Below are 7,871 nucleotides of genomic sequence, written 5' to 3'. Positions count from 1 at the left end.
GCTGAGACTGCAGAGCTGAGACTGCTGGCTGAGAGCACAGCGTTGGGAATGCAGGGTTGAGACTGCAGGGCTGAGACTGCAGGGCTGAGAGCGCAGGGGTGAGACTGCAGGGCTCAGACTGCAGGGCTGGGAGTACAGGGCTGGGGGCAGGGCTGAGACTGCAGAGCCTTAGGTCATTGTCTGGGGACTCCTGAGCACAGAGACAGGAGTGGCCCGGAGAGCCACTCGGTGTCAAACATCCCCCAAGTGCTCACCAATAAAACTGCCTCAGAGCCCGCCTGGATTCTCGTCGCTGGACTAAGGCTAGGAAATGGGTTCGACACTTCCCCTGTTGCCCTTATTGCAACTTCTCCATCACGCAAATTATTAGTTTCCCGCAGCTCAGGCTTCTGACCAGTGACGGGCTGTGGGAAGTGTCTAAGCATGTGTGTGTGCACGAGGGTGTATCTGTGTGTGCACACATATGTATGTCCACACGTGTCTGTTGGGGGAGGGGATTGGTTACTACTGTGGAACTTTAAATGCTCTATTGTCTTCTGTGTTTTGGCCCCAGTTTTGGTTTCTGTTTTATTTGAAACACTGTGCATCAGGAGCCGTGGGGCCCCAGCCGGCTGTGCCAAGACCTGGTGGCAGACCCTTGGTGGCTGGTGCGGGTGACAGTCAGCCCTGGGCAGCCCGGAATTCTCAGGGCGGGTGGGGGTGCCCAGGCAAAGTCAGAGCCTCAACATGCATGACATGTGACACACCCTTTGCGCTCCCTGGGGCTTGTCAGAGCTTTGACAGCCTGTGACTCTGCATTCTGTCTCCAGACTCACTAACATAGACGTTAACCTGAGCCTCAGACCCCACCGTGCCCGCGAGTGGGTCCCCTCCCTTCTTTTCTGTTTTTCTCTTCATCCCTTCCGAGTCTGGAAATGCTTTTGAGAGGCAGCTTTGATTTTGTTCATTATTTTCACGTTTGGTTTTTGTCTCGCTGGCTTTCGATGTTTTGTGCCCTTTGGGGGTGCCTGGACGGGTCCTGGGCCTGCTTACTCTGAGACCACCCTCCCCTTTTGTATTCTGTGCTGCGTTCACAGGCCCTTGACTCATTTGCTTTTTTTCTTTGTCTTGAGACAGAGGGTGCAAGGGTCTCTGATGCTCTAGGAAAGATGTGCCACAATTTTTAATTATGAGGTTTTGTATTATAAAATCCTAAGTATTTGCAATTTACCTTAGGTTTCCTCTTTAGTCCCAACCCTTGTAATAGTCTCTGAATATCGGGGCCGGAGTGGAGGCCCCAGGGTAGGTACACCCCACGTCTGCACTTGGCTGAGGGAGACCTTCAGGCCTCAGCAGAGCCGCGGGCCCATCTGCCGACACCCTGGAGCTCACGGTTTCTTCAAAGCCACTCCATGCTCCAGCAGGAAATAGGCCCAGCAGTGCTGGCCAGGGAGGATGCAGTAGCCTCCCTCATGCCCCCCAAGCCAAACTGGGGTCATGAATCCCTGCTGGGTACTCAGATCCCTACCTGGCTGGGTACTCGGATCCCTACCCAGACAGGTATTCGGATACCTACCCGGCTATGTACTCAGATCCCTACCCTGCTGTACTCGGATCCCTACCTGGCTGTGTACTCAGATCCCTACCCTGCTGTGTACTCGGATCCCTACCTGGCTGTGTACTCAGATCCCTACCCTGCTGTACTCGGATCCCTACCTGGATGTGTACTCAGATCCCTACCCTGCTGTGTACTCGGATCCCTACCCGGCTGTGTACTCAGATCCCTACCCTGCTGTGTACTCGGATCCCTACCCGGCTTCATACTTGGATCCCTACTCTGCTTGGTACTTAGATCTCCACCTTGCTGTGTACTAGATCCCTACCCTGCTGGGTACTCGGATCCCTACCCGGCTGTGTACTCAGATCCCTACCCTGCTGGGTACTCGGATCCCTACCTTGCTGAGTACTCAGATCCCTACCCTACTCTGTACTTGAATCCCTACCTGGCTGTGTACACGGATCCCTACCCTGCTCTGTATTCAGATCCCTACCCTACTGTGTACTCAGATCCCTACCCAGCTATGTACTCAAATCCCTACCCTGGTGGGTACTCGGATCCCTACCCGGCTTCATACTTGGATCCCTACTCTGCTTGGTACTTAGATCTCCACCTTGCTGTGTACTAGATTCCTACCCTGTTGTGTACTTGGACCCCCACCCTGCGGTGTACTCGATCCCTACCCTGCTGTGTACTTGGACCCCCACCCTGCGGTGTGCTCAATCCCTCCCTGGAAGGATACTCGGATCCCTCCCCTTCTCTGCTGGGCGCAGGCTCGGCTCTTGGGCCTTTTCCCCCACAGCTCTGCGTGGTGACAGCACATCTGCCTGACTGCCGTGTGCTCGCCTAGCTGCATGCTCGTGCCTTCACCAAGGCCTGTCCCCACCTGCCACCAGGTGTTTCTGCTGTCCCAGGTCAAGGTCAGGAGCACTAGCTTGAGTCCCCACTGGTGGTTCAGGATGTGCCCGTGAGCGTTTCTTTGCGGGGAATGTCACGGTTCTTGGATCCATTAGTCGAGGAGAGTTGGCAGCACGCCCTTTCGGAACTGGGATGGTTTTCCTCGTGAAAGACTCGCTTTAAAAACAGCTCAGTAAGCCCCCCAGACCCAGCACTTTGGCGTGGAAAGCAACTGCAAAGACGTTCTATTTCCTTTTCTAAGTGCTCTTTAGCCCACGGAGAGGAAGACTATTGGCTTTTCTATAGTTGGCTCAGACTCAGCCTCCCGGCAGAATTGTCTTATTGATTTTCGTATCTGTCCCGTGGTCCCAGGTTTCTGCCAAGAGGCAGCACAACTTTTCGCTCTGATGCCTGCACTCTTACTCTACTTTTTTTTCTTTTTTGGGGTCACACCCGGCGATGCTCAGGGGTTACTCCTGGCTTTGCACTCAGGAATTACTCCTGGTGGTGCTCAGGGGACCCTCCCCGCTGTGCTATCGCTCCAACCCCTCCTCCTCTCTTCTTGCCAGGAGTCGTGCTGGTCCAGGGCTCTGTGTTCGTAGACTGCTTTCTTTCCAGTGCCTGGGATCGAATCGAGGACCTCACACATAGAAAACGGGTGCTCCATGCACTGCTATCTCCAGGCCCTACTCTTGGTCTTTGAGAAAGTTTGTTGGTTTTGTTTAGTTTTGTTTTGGGGGCTTACTCCTGGCTCTGCACTCAGAAATTAGTCCTGGAGGTGCTTAGGGGACCATAAGGGATGCTGGGGATCGAACCCAGTTGATTTCATGCAAGGCAAACGCCCTGCCTGCTATACTGTCACTCTAGCCCTCGACCCCCCATTTTCTGAACCACTCAGGAATTACTCCTGGCAGTGCCCAGGACAACACATTGAGTGCCAGGATGTAACCCGGGTCAGCCCTGAACAAGGCCAGTATCCTCCCCACCATGTACTCTCTCGGCCTCAGAGTCAATGTCTCTTATACAATCTATTTCCTCTCTCCATATTTGATGACCTGAATTAGTCTGATGCTGCACCCTTGCTGTGTACTCGGGTCCCTACCCAGCTGGGTACTTGGATCCCAACCCCGCTGGGTAGTCGACTTGGATCTCTGCCCTGCTGTGTACTTGGACCCCCACCCTGCGGTGTGCTCAATCCCTGCCTGGCAGGATACTCGGATCCCTCCCCTTCTCTGCTGGGCGCAGGCTCGGCTCTTGGGCCTTTTCCCCCACAGCTCTGCATGGCGACAGCACATCTGCCTGACTGCTGTGTGCTCGCGGCTGTGACTAGCTGCATGCTCGTGCCTTCACCAAGGCCTGTCCCCACCTGCCACCAGGTGTTTCTGCTGCCCCGGGTCAAGGTCAGGAGCACCAGCTTGAGTCCCCACTGGTGGTTCAGGATGTGCCCATGAGTGTTTCTTTGCGGGGAATATTCAGACTTTCCTACTTCATCAGCGTTCTTTTATTTCTATTTTCCGTACATAATATTTTTATTTTCTTTAGCACTTTTACTATAGTCATAGCAAGGAGTGTCCTGTGGCTACAATGTTTTGATTGTGCTTTGATATTTTATTCTGGCCTCAGAAAGATTAATTTGGAAGGAATTTCCATATCTTTTGAAAGCTGGAAATGAAGACACTAGAGATTATTATTATTTTTCTTTTGGGTCACACCCAGTGATGCTCAGAGGTTACTCCTGGCTCTGCACTCAGGAATTACTTTTTTTTTTTTTTTTTTTTGGTTTTTGGGTCACACCTGGCGATGCACAGGGGTTACTCCTAGCTCTGCACTCAGGAATTACTCCTGGCGGTGCTCAGGGGACCATATGGGATACTGGTATTTGAACCCGGGTCGGCCACGTGCAAGGCAAACGCCCTACCCACTGTGCTATAGCTCCAGCCCCAGGAATTACTCCTGATAGTACTTGGGGAACTATATGAACTATATGGGGTACTGGGGATCGAACTTGGGTCAGCCTTGAGCAAGGCAAGTGCCCTGCCCCTGTACTACTTCTCAAGCTCCAGAAGCTACAAGTTATGTTTGCTCATGTGTTTGTTTGGGGCCACACCTGGTGGTGCTCAGGCCTTGCTCCCGGCAGTGCTCAGGGAATCCGTGGTGCAAAGCTGGTGGGTCAGCCTACTGGCTCTTCCCTGGCTCCTGAGACAAAAATTTTCCTTTAAAGCTGAAATAAAACTTACATATGAATCTGGCAAGTCTGATTTTGGTCTTTGGGCCACATCCAGAGTGACTGGGGTCTGCAGGACTGGGGCCCTGCGGCCCACCGCTCAGACCCCGCCTGCTTCTGAAGCGTGACTTCCCGCCCTCGGAGCGCGCTCTGGCCCCCAAGCTGGCAGGGTTTTTTTTTGTTTTTTTTTTTTCAGTAAATCTTTGTTGTGGGGGGAGGGAGAGAAAATGGGTGGAGAGACTTGCATCTGAGCGAGGGCACAGCAAGTGGGGTGCTTGCCTTGCACCCTCTCCGCTAGTAGTCCAGCAGGGAGGACGCAGGGTGCCAACCTGGGCTCCACCCCCGGCATCTCACACGGTCCTCAAGCACCGCTAGGAGTGATTCCTGAGTGCAGAGCCAGGGGTAAGCTCTGAGCACTGCCAGCTGTGGCCAGAAAAGAAAATAAATAAATGCTAAGACAAGCCAGCAGGGGTTCCCCAGGGGAGAGAGCGGAGGGGGCGCCCCACGGCCGTCCCGGGCGCAGGCTAGCTTTACGGGGGGCTCTCTGTGCCATCCAGGGGAAAGCCGCACTCTCGGGTCTTTACCTGCTCTTACCACGATCTTCCTTTTCTGAGGGGCCCACTACCCTTCTCTGGGCGGTGCCTCAGTCTCTCCATCTCCCAAGAGCTCGTCCTGCTCTGGGACAGGTCAGGGCTGCTGGCCGGCATTTCTTCCTGGGTTTGTTGCTCAGGGCTCACTCCTGGTGGGGCTTGAGGAGCCACATGGGGTGCCAGGGGTCAAATGCAGATTAGTCGCTGGACTACTGCTCTGGCCTGATTTCTTCTTTGTTTTAATATTTCCTAAAAGCTCATCACCAGTGCCCAACATTCCCCACATAAAGAATTCAGCCCCGGGTCAGAGCAACGGTGCAGAAGGTAGGGTGCTTGCCTGCACATGGCCCCTCTGGGGTCAGGTTTGACCCCCAATACCCCCACCTGATCCTCCGAGCCCACCGGGAGAGATCCCTATGCTCAGAGCCCTGAGCGCCGCCAGGTGGGGGTGGAGTTAAGATTTCAGTCGTCCTGTTTGTGGGTGAAGCTGTCTCCCGCCGCTGCTGCTGGCGTGTGAGGGAGAGAGCACTCATAGCTCTGGCTGGGTGTGGAGCGTCTCGGAGCTGTCCAAGGCTGAAGGGAAAGGACACTGCCCAGTAACTACTGAAGCACGGTCAGTGGGCCAGAGCCAGAGTTCTGCGGAGAGAGCACTTGCCTTGCACGCGACGGGCCCAGATTCTATTTCTGGCATCCCTTACGGTCCCCCCAGACTGCCAGGAGTGACCCCTGAGCACTGTCGGGCATGGCTCAAAGCCCAAAACTAAATAAAATTAAAGTAGGATTAGACCCTAGAAAGAAAAATCCTCTCCCTTACCTGGGAGAAGCATCGGCAGCACCCCCCACCATGCACACACACACACACACACACACACACACACACACACACACACACACACACGGCCAGCTGCGTTGTCTGGGCTACACCCTCAGAGCGTTCCCGGGAAGAGGGGCACCTGCTTCTCTCCAAGCTCGCACACAGCACGCGTGGGAGGGGCGGGCTATCCTCGGACATGCACTTAGCCGGATGCTTGCACGGGTCCCTGACGGCAGGGATGCTGGTCACTGGCAAGGCCCCTTTCATTCAGACACTGACTGAGCCCCTGCGCGCCACAGGCCGGTCTCCTGCGGTGAGGAGGGCGAGTGCTGAGGACCCGCTTTCCCGCCTTCTCTGCTTGCGTCCATGCCTGCTTTCGTCTGTCCCTTCCCTTTGGGCCCCGTGCCCTGCGGACGCCTGCTGATGCTCCAGCCGCCACACCCCGTGTCTTGTCTGCGGGGCAGTTTGTGACAGTGATGTTTCTCCGTGTGGGGCTGTGCGCTGGGCCGGGACTGCCCTTACCCCCTGAGGAGTCCGGGGTGGTACCAGGGGTCCCCAGGCCTGTTGGTCAGTGTTGGTCTCTCACTCCCACAGGGCTACACCAAGCAAGCCCAGCTCTGGGCGGGGCCTCGGCTTGCCGAGGGTCTCAAGGAGGGCTAGAAACGGTTCTCTCTGAAGTCTCAGCCTGACCCCCACACACACACACACACACACACTCAGCTACTCACATGCACCCACGCATGCACATGCGCACATGAACATGCACTCACACACACAGCCACACGAGTGCACACGTACCCCTTCTGTTCTGACAGGACGCTTTCCCTGGCCTGTGTCGGGGCCTCACACACTGTCCGTGGGCAGGAGGGACCCCCCGGATCCAGGGCTCATGCTCGGTGACACCTGAGACTCTCACGGCCCACAGCACTGCCGGGGGGCCGCTCAGGGGCCTCCTGGACACTCCGTCTGGCCACAGGGCTGGTGCATCTCCCGAGCTGGCCTCACTCCCGGCCTCTGTGGGGCTGTGGCCGCAGCAGGGCACAGCGACTGTCTGGGGGCTCTGAGCAGCCCGGGAGGGGCCTCAGCCCCCGCCCCCATCTCCCCAGGGCCATGGCCTCCCTTGGGGACCTCAGCGCTGTCCAGGTGTGTGAAGCGCATGGCCGCCCCTCTCAAGCCCCTTCCCTGGCCCTGGCACCTGGACAGACCCGGCTGGGGAAGCACCGGCCTCACTCCACTGTGAGCCGAGCACCGCCACGAGGGGCCTAGGCCCCCCTTAAAAGGTCGCACCGGCCAGACGCTCCCCCTAAGGCCAGGCGCGGCAGGACGATGCCCCAATAGCAGCAGCACCCGACCCGGTCTAGCCCTGGGAACTCGCCTTCCTCCACCCACTCCCTCCTCCCTCTCCTCTTCCTCCTCTCCCCCTCCTCCTCCCCCTCCTCTCCCCCTTCCCCTCCCCTTCTGCCTCTCCCCCCTCCTCTTTCTTCCCCTCCTTCTCTTCCCCTTTCTCCTCCTCCTCCTCCTCCTCCTCTCCCCCCTCCTCTTCTCCGTCCTCCCTTCACCATCTCCCTCCTCCTCTCCCATCTCCTCCTCCCCCTCCTCCTCCCTCCCCTTCCCTCTCCTCCTCCTGCCTCCACTCTAGGTGGGCTTCCAGGAAGCTCCAGGGCCAGGGAGCCTGGAGCAGGCGGCTCCCCCCAGGGCTGTGGCCCACTGGCACAGGCTGTCGCCCTCTGGCCAGTGTCCGTGGGTCGTGTGGCCCCGCCCGGCCCCAGGGGTGTATGCGCACCCGCTCCCCAGGGCCGGTTTCCCAGG

Source organism: Sorex araneus, chromosome 3 (genome assembly GCF_027595985.1).
Source record: "Sorex araneus isolate mSorAra2 chromosome 3, mSorAra2.pri, whole genome shotgun sequence".
Taxonomy (NCBI): domain Eukaryota; kingdom Metazoa; phylum Chordata; class Mammalia; order Eulipotyphla; family Soricidae; genus Sorex; species Sorex araneus.
The sequence above is the reverse complement of the archived record's forward strand: the minus strand, read 5'-3'. Positions refer to the sequence as shown.